Here is a 20,068-nt window from a genome sequence, read left to right as displayed (position 1 = left end):
CATGGGTGAGGGAGAGAGGTGGGGGGAGGCAGGGAGGGCAGCGGCAGCCAGTGGTAATGCGTCTGTTTAGACGCACTCTCAGCTATACTTAGTATAGCTGAGAGCAGTGCGGCAGGGGGCGGCGTGTGTGGCGTCGGGGCGGCGGAGATCTTCAATCAAGATGTATCAGAAGGTCGCAAGATGGAGGATACTGTCGTGGGATCTAATTGGCGTGGGATTTTTTTCTTAAAGGTACAGGTAAGTATTTGTGGTTAATTTAGAACATTAAAGGACTTTTTGTTGTTGTTGCGTTTTTATTTCATTTAACCTTTTGTGGAAATGGGTAAGGGGTACTTTATACCCCTATACTCATTTCTCCTGGGAGGGGGGTGGGCATCTGGGGGTCCCCTTCTTAAAGGGGACTCCCAGATGCCACCATGAACCCCCCCCCCCAGGGAGTCGTCGCCCCCGCCTCCACCTGGGGCAAGGGAGGCGGGGAAGAGCCACTTGTCCATGAATTGGACAAGGGGCTCCGGGGGGAGGGGGAGGCTTGGCCGCCCCTCCCCCCCAGAGCCCCCCCATACCATGGACCATGCGTGCTGGTATAGCTCAGGGTGCGAAGCCCCAGTCGGCCGGGGCTCCGCATTCTGGCTATCCCAACCTGCATGGGGGACAAGGGGTTACAGAGGCTCGGGAGGGGGGACCCCACGTCGTTTTTTTTTAAATTTGCTATCATTTTTTTTTAATGTTCTGAGTGTGGGAAATACATTTAAAAAAAAAACGACGTGGGGTCCCCCCTCCCGAGCCTCTGTAACCCCTTGTCCCCCATGCAGGCTGGGATAGCCAGAATGCGGAGCCTCGGCCGACTGGGGCTTCGCACCCTGAGCTATACCAGCACGCATGGTCCATGGTATGGTGGGGCTCCGGGGGGGAGGGGCGGCCAAGCCTCCACCTCCCCCCCGGAGCCCCTTGTCCAATTCATGGACAGGGGGCTCTTCCCCGCCTCCCTTGCCCCAGGTGGAGGCGGGGGCGATGACTCACTGGGGGGGGGGTTCATGGTGGCGTCTGGGAGTCCCCTTTAAGAAGGGGACCCCCAGATGCCCACCCCCCTCCCAGGAGAAATGAGTATAGGGGTACAAAGTACCCCTTACCCATTTCCACAAAGGGTTAAATGAAATAAAAACACAACAAGGAGAAAAGTCCTTTAATGTTCTAAATTAACCAGAAATACTTACCTGTACCTTTAAGAAAAAATTGCCACGCCAATTAGGTCCCACGACTGTATCCTCCATCTTGCGATCTTCAGAAATACTTATCTGTACCTTTAAGAAAAAAATCCCACGCCAATTAGATCCCACGACAGTATCCTCCATCTTGCGACCTTCTGATACATCTTTATTGAAGATCTCCACCGCCCCGACGCCACACACGCCGCCTCCGCCGCACTGCTCTCAGCTATACTAAGTATATCTGAGAGTGCGTCTATACAGACGCATTACCACTGGCTGCCGCTGCCCTCCCTGCCTCCTCCCACCTGTCACCCTCACCCATGCTGGCACCCAATGCACCCATGGGTGCCAGCATGAGTGAGGGTGACAGGTTTGAGAGAGGCAGGGAGAGTAGCGGCAGCCAGTGGTAATGCGTCTGTATAGATGCACTCTCAGCTACACTTAGTATAGCTGAGAGCAAAAAGCATCTTTAAACTTTGGCTCCAATGCTCACCATTGGGTCCTTATCGACCAATGGGGATCCTCCTGATCCCTATTGGTCTGTTAAGGAACCAATGGGGACCATTGGAGCTAAAATTTAAAGATGCTTTTTTGCTCTTAGCTATACTAAGTATAGCTGAAAGCAGTGCGGCGGAGGCGGCGTGTGTGGCGTCGGGGCGGCGGAGATCTTCAATCAAGATGTATCAGAAGGTCGCAAGATAGAGGATACTGTCGTGGGACCTAATTGACGTGGGATTTTTTTCTTAAAGGTACAGGTAAGTATTTCTGAAGATCGCAAGACAGAGGATACTGTCGTCGTGGGACATAACAGATTATAGCGCGGGACCTTTTCCGAGGATAATGGCGTGGGATTTTTTTCTTAAAGGTACAGGTAAGTATTTCTGAAGATCGCAAGATGGAGGATACTGTCGCGGGACCTAATTGGCGTGGCAATTTTTTCTTAAAGGTACAGGTAAGTATTTCTGGTTAATTTAGAACATTAAAGGACTTTTCTCGTTGTTGCGTTTTTATTTCATTTAACCCCTTATGGAAATGGGTAAGGGGTACTTTGCACCCCTATACTCATTTCTCCTGGGAGGGGGGCGGGCATCTGGGTTCCCCTTTTTAAAGGGGACTCCCAGATGCCACCATGAACTCCCCCAGGGAGTCGTCGCCCCCACCTCCTCCTGGGGCACCGGAGGTGGGGAAGAGCCCCTTGTCCATGGATTAGACAAGGGGTCCGGGGGGAAGGGGAAGGCTTGGCCACCCCTCCCCCCCGAAGCCCCCCCATACCATGGACCATGCCGGCTGGTATAGCTCAGGGTGCGAAGCCCCAGTCGGCCGGGGCTCCGTATTCTGGCTATCCCAGCCTGCATGGGGGACAAGGGGTTACAGAGGCTCGGGAGGGGGGACCCCACGTCATTTTTTTCAAAAAATTTCCCACACAAATTTGGTGTTGCTAGGATTTAAGGGGACTTTGCTATTAACTGCTAAAGTCGGCGGGAATTGTTTCCACGGAAATGTCATTGCGCGATTTAAATAGATAAATTTTCCTCTGAAGATTTAAAATCGATTTTCTCAAAAACTATAAGGTCTTTTTGAACAATTTTTTTTCTTCGTGTTCCCACTATTCTTCTTAACATTCCCTACACATTTGGTGTTTCTGGCATTTAAAGGGGCTTTGCTATTAACCGCTAAAGTTGGCGGGCGTTTAATTTTCCCACGGTCAGAAGAAGAATATTCAAAATCGATTTTCTCAAAAACTATAAGGTCTTTTTGAAAAAAAAAAAATTTCCTCTTGTTCACAATTTTCTTCTTAACATTCCCTGCAAATTTGGTGTTTTTAGCTTTCAAGGGGGCTTTGCTATTAAACATTAAAGCCAGCAGGCAGATATTTTCCAAACGGCAGCAAAGCAGGGGTTAAAATGATAAATATCGTTCAGGCAGGACAAAAAAAAAAAAAAAAGTTTTAAAACGATAAATTTCGTTCAAAAGGTCTGCACTATTTTAACCTTTAAAACGATAAATATCGTTTTTAAACATATATCGGGCAGAAGGGGGCGCCATTTTTTTGCCGGTGCCATTTTTCACTAGACGCGTTTGGCAGGCTAATTGCTACTGCCACCCTGATACTCCCCTTGCTCTCCTGGTACCCTAGGCCATGGCCTTTGTAGCCTTGCCTGAAATCCGGCCATGGTGGCAAACAAGACTTGGTCAGGAACAGGCTAAGGATCAAAGACAAGGTAATCAAGGTAATCAATGATAAGACTATCAAATTTGGGCACTAAGCAATTATCCAAGCTAACGCTTTCACGGGCAAATGGTAAGTGACAGAAGAAGGCTTTTATACGCTCTATCCAATGAGGGCAGACCTGAAACTTCCAACACAGGTGAGTGGTAATTAATCACTCCTGAGCTGATCTGAACTGCAGGGTAATTGCAGATGGCAGTGGCGTCCAATAAATATTGGGGTCACGGCACAGCTCTGCATTCATGGATACCCAGAAAAAGGAAAGAGGCTTACCAGCTGGTGACAACCCACATTATAAGGTTGTATCAATACTTTGGTAGGACATCACGAAGCAACAGTCTGTCCAAGATCCACCATTTCAGCAATGATTCATCTCACAAATGGATATCAGTAGTAAACATCATAAAAAACAAACGGCAACTCTAAGTGTAAATAGTTTAATATAGAGTTTTCATAGTAAAAACAGCATAAAAAATAGCATAAAAACAAAACTTACATACAGGGCCCATGCAATGGGAACCCCGAGAAAGTTGCACACGTGTATGGGTCAGCAGTAAAGGACAGTATAAAGGTGCCGCCTGTCTCCTTCCCGACCGGCTTCGCAAACTAGCGTCATCAGGGGATTAAGGATACAAGCGTCTGGCACCAAATATATAAACTTTTACAATAAAGAAAGGGGTGGTGCTGTGAGCACCAACAGTCAAGACCCCTCCAATAGAGTATAGATCAGACTCTGCTAGGAGAGTGACTATAGCCCAGATCACTACACATTGAAAACAATTGGATATAAGATTAGAAATTTAAAGTATCTAGTGGCTAGACAGTGCAATGGTCAAGTCCTCCGCCCCTAACACAGGAGACCTGTGTTCAAATCCTGGCTCCCCCAGCCAAGCAAGTAACCATGCTTATTTTAAAAACTATAGTATGCAAATACAACCTGGCATATATAAAACCAGAAGGTGCTCAATGGGCTCTATTCACAATCATTTTCCGCATGCAGAAATGCACTTGCGGTAAATTCCTGACTGAAATGAGACCATCTTAAACATTACTAAAATTGAATGCATGAACATTTACCGCATGCGGTAAACTTTTACGCATTAATTATCCGCATGTGTTAAAAAATGCGGTAAAAGTCCGCAAAAGTCGGTAGTTCCTGCAAAAAAAAAAAACAAAATTCACAAAAAAAAGTGGCGCCTTATTTCTGACTTAACTACAGATTTTTTTTATTACCTACTAGTACTTGGTGATATATTTCGCTTCCCATTGACTTAAATGGAGTCTGGAGCCTTGAGTGCCGTGTTTACTGGACTTTTTTTTGGGGGGGGGGGGACTTTTTTTTTTATGCCACTTTTTTTCGCATGGTTTCCGCATGTTAACAATGTAATTACGCATGTTTCTCAAATTTTTTTTACGCATTGTCCCGCATGCGGGAAACATGCAGAACATTTTTAGTGAATGTGGAAAAAATGCGGAAATTATCACCGGCGGTAATATAGCGGCAAACAATCTCTTACCGCATGTGTGATTGTGAATAGAGCCCATTATAGGAGGTGAATAAGTGAAAACTTACCTAGACAAAGCCAGATAGATATCAAGTAAAATCCAAAGTCAGAAAGTGCCATAATATTTCACGCATAGACGCATGAAATAGATTAGAATGTGCAAAGAGGAAACGAGTGGAAAAAAAAAATAAGGATAAAGAAATAGAGACACAAGACAGAGAGGCTGGTGGGAGAGGAGAAGTGGCAGGAAGATCTCTCACCAGGACTGCAGACATCACCAGTGCTGTTTGGCAGGAACATGCTGTTAAAAGAAGCCACTCAAATCTGAAAAGATAAAAGGGTCATGGGGGAAGACAACAGGGTGGGAGAGGGAACGGAGAAAAGAGTAAGGGCCCGTTTCCACTATCGCGGAAACGGCCGCGAATCCGCAGAGTTTCCCCGCAGGCAAATCGCGCGGGGAAACTCTGCCATAGGGGATAACGGCGCCGCAGGCCGAATCGCTTGCAGTAGCGATTCGGCCGGAAACCCCCACAGAATTCGCGGCGGAGGCTGCGATTCCCATAGCCGTGCATGGCACGGCTGATGGGAATCGCCTGCGATCCCGCCCACCCGCTCAGTGCCGGCGTGCGTCTACGAGACGCACGCCGCACTAGTGGAAACGAGCCCATAAGATTACCTGCAATCAAGCTAATCTAAATTGCCCGGAGCTTGCTCCTCTGCTCACTACAGAAGTCAGCTGTCAGCACCTGTATCACTGGCTTCTGCAACAGCAGACTGCCCTACATTATTGATTCATTACTCTGATCAGTATAAGGGTGGCCACACACCATACAATTTTTTAAATATCTGTTCAATTTAAGAATTGCAATCAATTTTTCTGACTGATTATAACATTTCAAAAATATGACCAATGTACCACACACCTATGTTCAATTTTTCCCCCAATTATGATAAAAATGATTGGAAACTCTAACAAAATTGCATGGGTGTGTATATTAATAAATTGACAATCCAACACACACCATACAATCTTTAGAAAGATTGAAGAAAAATATCTGGCAGTCCGGATCGATTAAAATCGAAGAAAACGGGAAATCCGATCGGATTTTTCAGTCGAATGAAAAAAAAGCTTTCGATTTTTTCGGGAGATACGATCGTTTTTATCGAATTACTGTAAAATCGGATCATTTTATTGTATCGTGTGTGGCCACCTTAAATAATCAATAGTCCAGGGCACTCTGGTGTTACAGAAGCCAATGTGCATGGCTACTAATAACAGGCAACTTCTGAAGCACTATACACATCCAGCCACCTCTCCCTGCTACTGTCCCAGCTGCAGCACAGCAATCATTCTCTCCACTCACCCTGCTGCTCTGCACATTCACTCACTGCAGACTGTGTGGAGAGAGTGAGGAGGCACATTGCCCACGGGACAGGAAGTTGTAAGGTGTCTACATCTAGTGCAGGAAGCAGTACAGTCCCCTGCACTGCCTGCTTGTAACGATTGGTGTCAGCAAAACAGATTTTCTGATTATTGGTGATCTGCAGTATCACCAATAATACAGACACTATACCTGATTATGTGTTGATCTGCAGAATCACCAATAATGCTAGTATAGCCAGACACAGGACAACCAATGTGAGATAGTGTTTGGTGCAACAGTAATGAGGAAGAGGAGATCTCCCGAGGAACGGGTGACTCAGACCGTTCTGCAGCCAATGATCACCTGAGGAGCAGGTGATTCAGACTGTACTGCAACCAGTGGACACCTGAGGAGCAGGGACCACTGACTGTGCTGCAAGGATGATCACCTGAGGAGCAGGCGATTAAGACTATACTGCAGTCAGTGGACACCTGAGAAGCAGGGACCACTGACTGTGCTGCAAAGGATGATCACCTGAGGAGCAGGCGATTAAGACTATACTGCAGCCAGTGGACACCTGAGGAGCAGGGACCACTAGCTGTGCTGCAAAGGATGATCACCTGAGGAGCAGGTGATTTAGACTATACTGCAGCCAGTGGACACCTGAGTGTTATAATTTAAGTAGGCCTCAGTTATTTGGACTGAGTTAGTCAAAAAGGCTTGGAGTGCAGATCGGCCCTTTAAGGGGATTTTCTCTGAGAGAGAAAATCTGCAGTTCTGTCAGCAGAACTAGAACATACCAAGAAGCTGTTCTAGTACAAGGCCGCAGGTCTCCCTGACCTGCGCATGTACCGCCACTAGAACAATAAACATCAGCCATGTTATGTAAATATCCACATTCCTGCATATAGGTCAGGAGCCTCATTGATTATTAATCAAGTAGGTGTGTATGATGACACCACGAGTGGGTCCACCAATAGTCTGATCTAGGGGGTGGCGAAGATAATGTCATATTTAATTCTTTCCTAGTCAGTATTAAAGGATGAGGGAGCTATGGGAGCTCATTCTGCTCTTTACTTTCACAATAGCTCGCAAGGCTGACTGGGACCTCTAAGTATGTGCTTCCTTTCTGTAATCTGATATAATGTATGCTGTACATAGGTAGTCTAGATGTAACATAGAGTAGATACAAGAAGACCTGGGTACATTCAGCAGGAAGGTACTCACGCAGCTGTAACGCAACATGGAAGTCTGCTTTGCCAGGAGATGATAAACTGTATCTATCTGTATTTCTGTTACTTGAATAAATAACGTAAACATTGAAGAAGCCTGAGAAAGTCTATCTCCTGCTTGCTGTGTGGAGAGTCAAGTGATCTCACAGTCTGTGAGACGTAACTGTAAGAAGTTACTGGTGTCAAAGCAAGGTGATATAGAAGCAGGTTCTAACAGTGGCGCTGAAACCCTTCCCTGCCTAGCAAAACAGGCAGACAGGGGCCGGGGCCGAAGAAGTTTTCAAGATATTCCACAGCAAAACAAGCGGAATAGACGCGGACTGTAAAGCTTATCAAGCTGAGACTGATAAGTGGTGTGGGGAGTGTGCGTTGCGTGAGCCAAGCAAGCACACGGGCTGCAATTCGAGGAAACCAGCGGCGAAACTCTTGGATGTTAAACTTTGACTGTAAGTGCACAGCAGTCAATAGCCTAAACCGGACCGCAGGTGACTGGAACGCTCCGAGGCCGGCTGGCAGCTGCCGCTGGAGATTGATCCGCTGAGCCAGTGTGGGTACACAGAGATGACGCTCAGGAGTTCCAGGGATCCACTCAGTTTCGTGGGGAAGTTGCCAAAAGCTGGTCGAATTGGCAGGCGTACGAAGTCCGCGGCTCAGGCATGTATGATTTATGTTGTTATATGGCGTTATCTGTGTTGTATTTGGTGTTATAACAAGGAGAGGATAATGTGTTAATGTGTACATTCTGTGTTAATTGCAGTGTGGAGGCTGCAGGCTTCTCATCTCTCCCGTGCGTGTTGGGAGGGGTGGGGTTAGGAGCAGCTCCGTGGTAAATATGTGGTGCTGTGTTCAGAGTTTATGTGCTTTGATTTTTTTTAGGATGCAATGTTCCTGTGTTGCTAGAGCATACATGGTATGGGTTTTAATGTTTCTGTACTGTATGTTACGGTTTAGAATGTGGTTACATCCACATTTGTCACAGGCATGTTTTTTGCTGCTGGCGGTATTTGCTGCGGTTGTTTTTTTTCTCTCTTTCGTTTTCTCAGAGAAGCTGCCTGCGTAGGAGTGTTGACAGCGAAGCTACAGTCTGTTTGTACTGGATGGGAGGGAGAAGAGAGAGAGAGAGATAGCTGAGTAGACAGGAGAGGGGAGTTGAGACAGTTGTAAAACTTAGAAGTAAGTTTTTTCTTCGGTGAGCTGGCGTTTTTCCAGAGCCCGATCAGTGTGTTTTTTTTCCTCTCTGTCCGTAGTGGATAGTGTAGTGAGAGGTGCAAGCTTATCTAGTTCCAGTCAGGGCCGCTAAAAGTTCTAAATGTATATATAGGTTTAATGTTGTAGTCATGTCAGACTGATAAATGTGCGTCTCATAAGTACTAGCTGTTAATATGGTTTAGAGTTACGCTGCGCGCTTGAGTAGTTCTGAGTTATGGCGGTGATATGCTGCAGATGATTTGTGAGGAGAGAGAGTTTTCTATGTCCCTGGGTGATGCTAAGATGTAAAATATTTAGCATTGCAGCTGTGACGCGGTTTGTCTCAAGTTTGGCAAGCATCCCAGAGAGTATAGGTAGCGGAAGGCTGACTCTCGGTAAAATGTATCGATGCTGTGTGTAACTATGCATAAAAAATGTATGTTCTGTGTGAGTTTGTTTTCTCTCCTAAAGTTTATAGGATCGAGAGGCTGCTATGGGAGCAGCCATCTTAGCTGGCAGTCCAGGACTCAAAATGGCGGCAGTGGAGAGGGCCCGCCCCCAAGAGTCATGGCCCCCACACGTCATGGCAGGGGGGAGGAGGGGCTGGGGGATCCACGTCACGTCAGGCTGTGCTCGCGGCTCCGGGCAGAACAGCTGAAAGGGAGGGGGGTAGAAATACAGAGACATGCTACTGTGTGTCTCGGTTCTCGAAGTATTTCCCCAGAGGTTTTCCCTGAGTCCATGGAAGGGAATGCCAGGATACGTGCACCAAGCTATTACTGTAAGATTAGCAGGAGCACGGATAGGAAGTGTGTCCCAGCTAGGTGCAGGGACACACGTAGCAGTGCAGGTCAGGAAAGTGTCTGTACTGAGTTGCTTACGGGATTATTCCTGTAAGTGGGGCACCTTAATGGGTGGTGCAGCATGAGTTCCCAATAGAAGGAAGGGGGGACAGTGCATCAGGGAGGTGCCGGAGGTTGGAAAAAAGGGAGTTGACCAATCCGGGTTTCGGTCGCCGCTGCTGCAGAGCGGTAACGTTTTTTTCCGTTTTTTTGTCGTGGATAGGGCCAGAGCTGGGTTGAGAGGTCTATGCTGGGCTGGGGCTGTTTTTTGTGCGTTTTTTTTCGTCCACTGATTGGTCAAATATGTTTTTTCCAGCTCCTATCAATTGTAGCACAAAGAACAAGAACTGACAGCAGTTCATGGGGCAATTATACAAATGAAAGAATTGCCATGTACAGAGTGACAGTGTACCAGTACGGTGTTTGCCATGTGACTACCTGCCACGTGGGCATTCAGGGATCTGCATACAGGCATGTGACGCTGGTATGCTTAGCCCTGCACCCTGGGTAGTTTAAGTGTTAAATGCTCCTTCCTACAGGGAGGCAGCCATTTTTTTTTTTGCAGTTTAGATAGTGGCACGGCAAACATTGATCAGAGGGTACAACACACAGAACTTCTAGCAGAGCTGGTATCGCGATGAAGTTCTAGATAAGTTAATGCGAAAATAAGTAAGAGCATTGCAGGCTCACCTGCAAAGCAGCAACAGGTGAGGCATCCGTAATCTGTGCATGCGACGGCCGCGCATGGACAGATAGGGGGGGATGTGGAGTGAGCTGCAATGAGGTGAGAGCTTCCAGAGGTGAAGTCCGCGGGAGCATATTTTAAACAGGTAAGTACTGAGGATAGTACTGAGGTAGGGGGGTGAAGTTTAACTCCAATCTACTAAAAAGAGTAAACAGAGTTCATGAGAACCATAAAGCAACGAGATCAATTACGATATATAGTGATCAATTTAAAGTGTACAGAGTACAAGCCGCAGGGCGAATCCCAAATCATTAATAAGAATTGATTTGTTTGTATTTTGATTTCAGGAGTTGGGCAATATGGAATCGAGACAGCTGCAGTGCTGGCAGCAAAGATGGAGATGTCAGTCGGATAAGCGAAAGGTTCCAGATGCCAATCTAAGTTTGGAGAAACACGAGATTCCTGAAATTGGAAAGAGACTAAAACACGAGATTCCTGAAATTGGAAAGAGACTAAAACACGAGATTCCTGAGATCGGAAAACGTCTGAAAAAACTGACTGAGCAAAGCATAGTGCCAATTGCTAATGTTTTTCTTTGCCAAGGTGGTGCTTTTATAATGAAGAGTACCATGCTGATGGTGATCCTAGGTTGCCATTCCGTCCTAGGAGAACGAAGAGAGGACATTCTCATGTATAATAAGGGGTTAATGAGAATGCAAGGCCCAAGCATGTTAATGTTGGGTGACAAAGGTACTAATCCTTTCACACCTCCCTCCGCTTGGCACAGATGGACCATGCAGGGACGGAGGAAAAGAGCACTTGTGCCAGGAGAAAACAAATTTCAGGGCACAATGTGGGTGAAAGGTCTGAAGGGTCAGGTGTGCGGGCAGTGGGAATTGAATGGAAGTATAAATCTGCTATTGAGTACCACACTCCCAAAATCGACGCACCGATCCAAAGGTTTGTTAAAAGGTACATTGCAGTACAATGGGTATGTGCAAAAGGTGGAGTGTGTGATTCAGGGGTACCTTGTCTTGGTTATGCAGAGTGAGATGGTTCCAGATTGGAGAGGAACGAGTAGGAGGCGTCAATTCTCCTGCCAGAGAGACGCAGGGGACAACATCACACTCTGGAACTACCAACAGAGAGTGCCTCTGAAACAACTATACACACGTAAAGGCTGGAAAGCCGAGGGTTGGTGGTTCTCGAAACAAGAAGTAAAAATCGAGATCAAGCCACATTTCCAGGTGACAAAGAGGGTGGGGAGAGCGGTCTCGGTGGAGGGAAAGCCAACACAGGGAACCCCATTCACACCACACGGGTCACCACAGGGGACGATATTACACAGTCCATATGCAGCCACTTATCCTCATGCTAGTTGGGTAAGTGAAGAGGTACTCTTAATTGAAAGATTGCAGAGAGTACAGTCTTCCCGATCTCAGGTACATATTGTGCCTCAGGACGTAAGGGGGGAAGAGGTCCAATCAGGACAGTTGGGGGCATATTTTGTCAGGGAGATGCTTAAAGATCCTGTCCAACAAAGAATTGGACAAGGGGAGGTATATTAATTTTTCTGGAGAAGGATCTTTTGCATGGCAGCTTCGAGATGTTTGGGTGAACAAAGGGAAACGGTGCAACATTCCTTTAGGCACCGCCACTTCCTTAGTTCCCACCTCAACCCGTGTCTCACACCAGGACCTGAGAGGTCAACCTTTTTTGGTGCTAGACGGGGAGGTGAAGCAAGTAGAGTTGTCCTCATGCGGGCAATTCTTGCAGAAGTACCTGCGTTGGCCGGGGCAAGTCAAATTTAGTGAAGAAGCCTGCGGGCTCAATAACGCAGAATGCGAGGCTACTATTCAAAAGATCCACCATGAAGCCCAACCGATAGTTCCGGTGGCTGAAGGAAAGGTTTGTTTTTTTAACATAGTGTCTAAGGATACATTCAAGGTATATTCTCATAATTGTTCCGATAAGGGGGAGTTTCCAAGGGGAACATATTGGGTGAGCGGAGATCCCATATGGATCCAGTCATCCAGGTTGGATGACGTTATTTCTCAAAGTGTTAAGAGAACACTAAAGTGCAAAGTTTCACGGGTAGTTCCCATCCTGAAAGAGAACATGACATGGGACAAAGGGGAACAGGGTTTGATCCAAGACGACCACATTTTGTTACAAAGGTTAAACAAACAGTACACTAAGTTAGAGGTAAGATTTCACCATGATACAGGTGATCTTAACGAGGTAGAACACAAAAATGAGCAGGTGAGTGCCAGTCTGACCTGGTGGACAAAGGTTCCGGTGATGTTCCAGGGACACTCGGACTGGGCCTCTGCAGTTCCAAAGTTCTTTCTACACCCACTGGTCGTCTGGATGGGGATGACAATGTTAGGCATCATTATCCAGGTGAGGTTGCGTGTTAAAATTACGTAAAACAAATTAACCTGGTCCAGAGATTGGTGCCTCATAAACAATCTCCTGAGTCCTGAACCGATATTTTCAAATTAAGGGATATACAGGGTTACGGGTATAGGTTTAGTAGTACCGGTGATGGAGTTGATTGTATAAAGGCGCTCTTTTAGAAGGCACCTGGCACTGCTCCATTGAGTAACAAACAAACGAGTTTCACTTTTCTGTGGTCATGCAAGTTTGTGAGTGATACGTAAGTGACGCAAATGCTGAGCATGTGGTATAGAGGGACTTAGAAGTAGGGCCTCCCCAGAGAGCCTGGTTACAGGAAGACCAAGAGGTCTTGCTCTCTCTCTTCCAGGGGTAACCGCCTAGAGCAGAGAAGTTGTGTGAGCACGAACATCGAAAAGTGAAACATAAAGGAAAGAAACCAGGTACGGTTAGGTTCAGAAGTGGGGATCTGCGGATCAAGCCTTTTTAGGGGGGATTGTTATAATTTAAGTAGGCCTCAGTTATTTGGACTGAGTTAGTCAAAAAGGCTTGGAGTGCAGATCGGCCCTTTAAGGGGATTTTCTCTGAGAGAGAAAATCTGCAGTTCTGTCAGCAGAACTAGAACATACCAAGAAGCTGTTCTAGTACAAGGCCGCAGGTCTCCCTGACCTGCGCATGTACCGCCACTAGAACAATAAACATCAGCCATGTTATGTAAATATCCACATTCCTGCATATAGGTCAGGAGCCTCATTGATTATTAATCAAGTAGGTGTGTATGATGACACCACGAGTGGGTCCACCAATAGTCTGATCTAGGGGGTGGCGAAGATGATGTCATATTTAATTCTTTCCTAGTCAGTATTAAAGGATGAGGGAGCTATGGGAGCTCATTCTGCTCTTTACTTTCGCAATAGCTCGCAAGGCTGACTGGGACCTCTAAGTATGTGCTTCCTTTCTGTAATCTGATATAATGTATGCTGTACATAGGTAGTCTAGATGTAACATAGAGTAGATACAAGAAGACCTGGGTACATTCAGCAGGAAGGTACTCACGCAGCTGTAACGCAACATGGAAGTCTGCTTTGCCAGGAGATGATAAACTGTATCTATCTGTATTTCTGTTACTTGAATAAATAACGTAAACATTGAAGAAGCCTGAGAAAGTCTATCTCCTGCTTGCTGTGTGGAGAGTCAAGTGATCTCACAGTCTGTGAGACGTAACTGTAAGAAGTTACTGGTGTCGAAGCAAGGTGATATAGAAGCAGGTTCTAACACTGAGGAGCAGGGACCACTGACTGTGCTGCAAAAGATGATCACCTGAGAAGCAGGCGATTAAGACTATACTGCAGCTAGTGGACACCTGAGGAGCAGCTACCACTGACTGTGCTGCAAAGGATGATCATCTGAGGAGCAGGCGATTAAGACTATACTGCAGCTAGTGGACACCTGAGGAGCAGGTGTTGCAGACAGTGCTGCAAAGGCTGATCACCTGAGGAGCAGGTGATTAAGACTATACTGCAGCTAGCGGACACCTGAGAGGCAGGTGTTACAGACAGTGCTGCAGCTGAGCTTCACCTGAGGAGTAGGTGAAGGCTACTACAGATCCCTCACCAGTGGCTAGGCCCACTGGTGAGGACAGGAAGGTCAGACAAGCAGAGTAGGCAACGTACGGACAGATAAAGTACAAAGACAGAAGTCTGATTCAGTGTTAAGTTCAGGCAGAGTCAGCAACAGGAATCAGATGGGCAGAGGTACAGAATCAACAAGCAGGAGAGTAGTCAAAGGAAGCAAAAGGTCAGAACAGATACTACAACGCAATTAGTACTTTAAGCTATCAACAGAATCTAGCTAAGTGTGGATCCCCACCTCCAGCTGGTTCTAGCACACTTTGGGATCTGACTAGGGTCTGAGCGCTAACACGTTAGCATTCGCAACAGCAGACACGGGGCAACTGACAGACTAGTACTAAATATACAGAGATGTCCCGCAGCGCCACCCCCATCACTCAGCCAATCCAAAGTACCGTTGGAGTCAGCTGACTTGGCAGATCAGCTGTCTCCCCTTCTATTCACATAAAGGTCCTGTCGCCTGGCGCGCGCACATGTAGCCCTCAATCTATGTGCAATAGAAGGACCAGGCAGAGCAGCAGCATGTAACTGCACGGCAGAGGCCGCCGGCTGATACGCGGAGATAGCCGCCATGGCGCTTGTCTCTGTGGCGGTATCTCCGCTATCTATTACACTGCTGCTATTTTCCTGAATGCTGCCCAAACTATGAGAAAAGGTCCCAGGTGGAAGAACATAGTGACTGAGCACCACAGTGGCACCCCTAGCCATGGCTACACCCGGTGCGGTGAGCACGAGCATCTGTAGCTCTATGGTAGGTACGCCACTGGCAGATGGCAATGACATGCATTACAAATGCTAGCAAACTTGTGCAGTTATATGTGTGCACAGGGCAGTTTCTAGGCTAAATTTCACCCAGGGCGAGGGTGTAAAAATCGCCCCCCCCCCCATGGAGCCAGGCATAGGTGCCCGCAGTATAGTATAGGTTAGCTACGTAGGTGCCCACAGTATAGGGTAGCCCGTATAGTTGCCACCAGTATGGGTTAGATAGGTAGGTGCCCCAGTATAGTTTAGATAGGTAGGTTCCTGCAGTTTAGGTTAGATAGGTAGGTTCCCACAGTTTAGGTTAGATAGGTAGGTGCCTACAGTATAGGTTAGGTAGGTTCCCCCAGTATAGGTTAGATAGGTAGGTTCCCGCAGTTTAGTGATCGAATCTGCTGTATATCGGCGGGAAAATCGTTAGGTGTATGGGCCCCTTTAGTCTAATAGCAATCAGTGTGCGACGGCTGGGGTGGGAGGGATGGAAGGGGCGCACTTTGGTGCCTCAGCCTTCGGTGCAGAAGGACCTTGTCCCACCTATGATTAGATTCCGCCTAAATTGATCCAAGACTACAGTAGGGATTAGATTGTGAGCCCCTCTGAGGGACCGTTACGTGACGTGACAATATACTCTGTACAGCGCTGCAGAAGATTTTAACTATTTAAATAGTACATAATTCTAGTTTTTTGGGGGAAAATATCAATGAAAAGTCAAGCTAATCCCTAGTGCGTATATACAGTTAACAAAGAGCACAGGGGGTAAAGTGAGGCTGTCATTTCATTATTGAGAATGGTGTGAGGACTGTAGGCTCACGTCAAGCAACACGTGTAATGTACATAAGGAAATAATAAGCTTTGAATACAGTGCAATCACGCATAATATTAATTCTCTTCCCCAGAATGCTTTAATTAATCTTGTTTACCTTAATCTTTCTGCAAATAGAAGTTGCCTGACTTTCATTCTGGCTATAATGCTGTCTATGCTAGGTCTGTATTGTGCCAGCAGCAGCATATTGTCTCTGCAGCACTCTCTGCTGTGTCAGCAGCAGCATATTGTCCCTGCAGTCCTCTCTATTGTCTTTTCCTGACTTCTGCCACCACCAAACTCCTCATCCATGCCCTCATAATTTCCCGCCTTGACTACTGCAATGCCCTTCTGTCTGGTCTCCCTATGAACCGAATTGCCAAACTGCAGTCCATCATGAATGCGGCAGCCAGAATTATCCACTCCTCCCATCGCTCCACCACGGCGGCTCCCCTCTGTGAATCCCTCCACTGGCTTCCTATCCAGTCCAGAATTAGATTTAAGATACTGTGTCTAACCTACAAATCTGTCCACAAAACCTGTCCAACCTACATTTCCGATCTTACTCAGAGGTACACACCTAGCCGCTCACTTAGCTCCACCAATGAACTTCGCCTGACCGCCCCCTGTATCACCCAGTCCCATGCATGCCTCCAGGGCTTCTCAAGAGCTGCTCCAACACTATGGAACTCCCTACCTCCACCCATTAGGGCAGCCCCCTCCTTCAACATCTTCAGGAAGGCCCTCAAAACTTTCCTTTTCACTCTGGCCTACCACCCCTCACAAGTGCTCTAAACCCGCAGCTGAACTCTGGTCCCCTACCTTTCGTGTCCTTACCTCTCCCTCTAGATTGTAAGCCTTTGGGCAGGGTCCTTCTCCTTTTGTGTCCTACCTGATCATGCACCTCCATTACTGTGAACCCATGCTATGCATCTGAGTGAACCTAACTTGCCTAATCTCCATGCTCCCATCCAGTGACTGACTAAGCATTACCTTGTACTCATACTGTGCTGCATGATCTGGTTTTCTTGTATTCCTGTATTGTCATATTGCTGTATGTTAGATAAAACAGAGAAACTGAGAGCCCAATATAGTGTAGTATGTATTGGATCAGGGAGAATTAGTGTGGAGTGAGTATTATACTTACAAACATGGGTTACCGTTTAGGCAACCACTTTATAGGCAGGTGGGGAGATTAGACCTGTCCCCACTCAGGATTAAGATGTCGCTCTCTGAAGAAGGAAAGGAGGGTTTGTCACCCTTCCAACCACCAAGGGTGGATATCTTGACAAGTAGATGTACAGAGGCGCCAAAAGGATAAAATATGCTAAAATGTTTAAAATATTCGGGTGGCGGCGGTGGACCGGCCACTCAGAAATAGACTCGATGCTGTCGCTTAAGATAAAGACAATTTATTCACATACTCCATGAACAGAACCGCAACGAGTTTCACGGGTATATTCCCGCTTTACAGAGTCGCTATTCGGGACCTTGAGACTGTACTGTGTACTCCTGTCTGTTTACTGCCTGAGGAAGCGGGAATATACCCGTGAAACGCGTTGCGGTTCTGTTCATGGAGTATGTGAATAAATTGTCTTTATCTTAAGCGACAGCATCGAGTCTATTTCTGAGTGGCCGGTCCACCGCCGCCACCCGAATATTTTAAACATTTTAGCATATTTTATCCTTTTGGCGCCTCTGTACATCTACTTGTCAATATTGCTGTATGTGACCCCTAAATATTTTGTGTAACCTAAATTAATGTCCAGCGCTGCGTAATATGTTGGCGCTTTATAAATACAATAAATAAATTGTGCCAGCAGCAGCATATTGTCCCTACAGCCCTCTCTATTGTGCCAGCAGCAGCATATTGTCCCTGCGGCCCTCTCTATTGTGCCAGCAGCAGCATATTGTCCCTGCAGCCCTCTCTATTGTGCCAGCAGCAGCATATTGTCCCTGCAGACCTCTCTATTGTGCCAACAGCAGCATATTGTCCCTGCAGTCCTCTCTATTGTGCCAGCAGCAGCATATTGTCCCTGCAGCCCTTTCTATTGTGCCAGCAGCAACATACTGTCCAGTCCATGCAGCCCTCTCTACTGTGCCAGCAGCAGCATATTGTCCCTGCAACCCTCTCTATTGTGCCAGCAGCATATTGTCCCTGCAGCCCTCTCTATTGTGGCAGCAGAAGCATATTGTCCCTGCAGCCCTCTCTATTGTGGCAGCAGCAACATACTGTCCCTGCAGCCCTCTCTATTGTGCCAGCAGCAGCATATTGTCCCTGCAGCCCTCTCTATTGTGGCAGCAGCAGCATATTGTCCCTGCAGCCCTCTCTATTGTGCCAGCAGCATATTGTCCCTGCAGCCCGCTCTATTGTGCCAGCAGCAGCATATTGTCCCTGCAGCCCTCTCTATTGTGGCAGAAGCAGCATATTGTCCCTGCAGCCCTCTCTATTGTGCCAGCAGCAGAATATTGTCCCTGCAGCCCTCTCTATTGTGCCAGCAGCAACATACTGTCCATGCAGCCCTCTCTACTGTCAGGGCCGGATTTGTACTTTTTACTGCCCAAGGCCCACTATCACTGGCCGCCCCATGACAACGGTAGGGTTAGAAAAGGGCTTTCAGACATGAAAAAATGGGGTGGTTAGTGATACTGATAGATCAGGATATCATTTACAAAAAAAAAAGCGATTAAGGGAGATTAAAAGCTAGGTATCAGTGACATGACTATGTACTTTGTAAAGTGCTGCAGAAGATGTCAGTGCTATATAAATACATAATAATGATATGGTATGACATTAGACTATGACTATGGTAGGATTGGATTGTGAGCTCCTCTGAGGACAGTCAGTGACATGACTATGTACTCTGTAATGTGCTGCAGAAGACGTCAGTGCTATATAAATACATAATAATAATAATATGATAGGACATTAGACTATGACTATGGTAGGATTAGATTGTGAGCTCCTCTGAGGACAGTCAGTGACATGACTATGTACTCTGTAATGTGCTGCAGAAGATGTCAGTGCTACATAAATACATAATGATAATATGGTAGGACATTAGACTATGACTATGGTAGGGATTAGATTGTGAGCTCCTCTGAAGATAATCAGTGACGTCACATGACTACAGTATGCATTCTGTAACAGCACTATATAAATACTTATACTTAGGACTAGTTCACACGGGTGACCTGCTGGTCGCTTAAAGGAAACTAGACCTGTGGATAAAAGCAGATTTGATACATACCCGCGGCTTCCTCTAGCCCCATAAACACGTCTGTGTCCCTCGCCGTCCTTCCACGGTCTGCCGTTCAGCCGCAATCAGCCCCAGTAACTATCTCAGTCGCGTCAGTCTGCGTCTATTGTGCATGGGTGGGAGGTCTGCTCATTCGTAGAAGACACAGACTGGATCCGACTGACGCAATTACCAGGGCTGATCGTGGCTGAACGGCCGTCCGCAGGAGGAAGGCGTGGGACAGTAGACGTTTTTGTAGGGCTGGGAGAAGGCGTGGGTGAGTATCAAAATCTGCTTTTATCCACAGCTCTGGTACACTTTAAAGAGAATCTGAAGCGAGAATAAATCTCGCTGATTCTCTTATATATAGCAGGGGCATGTTTGCCCCTGCTAAAACGCCGCTGAAAGGGGGTCCCTTACCCCCCAAATCCCCCCCTGCAAAATCCACGACCAACTTGGTCGTGGATTTTGCTGCTGCTGGAGGCAGAGCTAATGGCTGTAGCTCTGCCTCTCTTGGCGCGTTTATCAGGCGGCGGATCTCCGCCTCTTCCCGTCCCTCTCAGTGAAGGCAGACTGAGAGGGGCGGGGAGAGGCGGCGATCAGCGCTGACAGACGCGCTGAGAGGCAGGGCTATAGCCGTTAGCCCTGCCTCACCAGGAAGTGATCCCCGCGCTGCACGGAGGGGATTTGGGGGGTAAGGGACCCCCGTTCAGCGGAGGTATAACAGCGTTTTAGCAGGGGCAAACATGCCCCTGCTATATATAAGAGAATCAGCGAGATTTATTCTTGCTTCAGATTCTATAAAATGAATCAACAGCGGTGATACAAGTGGTACCGTTGGTGTCATCTGCCTGGCACTTAGGCGATCCTGCAAGGTACGAGGTGTTAAAATCATTGTATGCTGGGAAACGCAGTCGAAAGCCGCCAATTGCTTTTCTGCTCGCTAGCAGAAAAGCATTTGAGCGAAACGCTGCAGGACACCCCTC

At 47.1% G+C, this 20,068-nt stretch overlaps 1 protein-coding gene across 3 annotated transcripts in view; it reads right to left on the bottom strand.

The window, feature by feature from the left end:
* Window positions 1-20,068, bottom strand: part of LOC137562727 (beta-1,3-galactosyltransferase 2-like) — a 45,760-nt gene that overhangs the window by 25,045 nt on the left and 647 nt on the right. The window lies entirely within an intron of this gene.

Source organism: Hyperolius riggenbachi, chromosome 3, assembly GCF_040937935.1.
Source record: "Hyperolius riggenbachi isolate aHypRig1 chromosome 3, aHypRig1.pri, whole genome shotgun sequence".
Lineage (NCBI taxonomy): Eukaryota > Metazoa > Chordata > Amphibia > Anura > Hyperoliidae > Hyperolius > Hyperolius riggenbachi.
The sequence above is the reverse complement of the archived record's forward strand: the minus strand, read 5'-3'. Positions and strand labels throughout refer to the sequence as shown.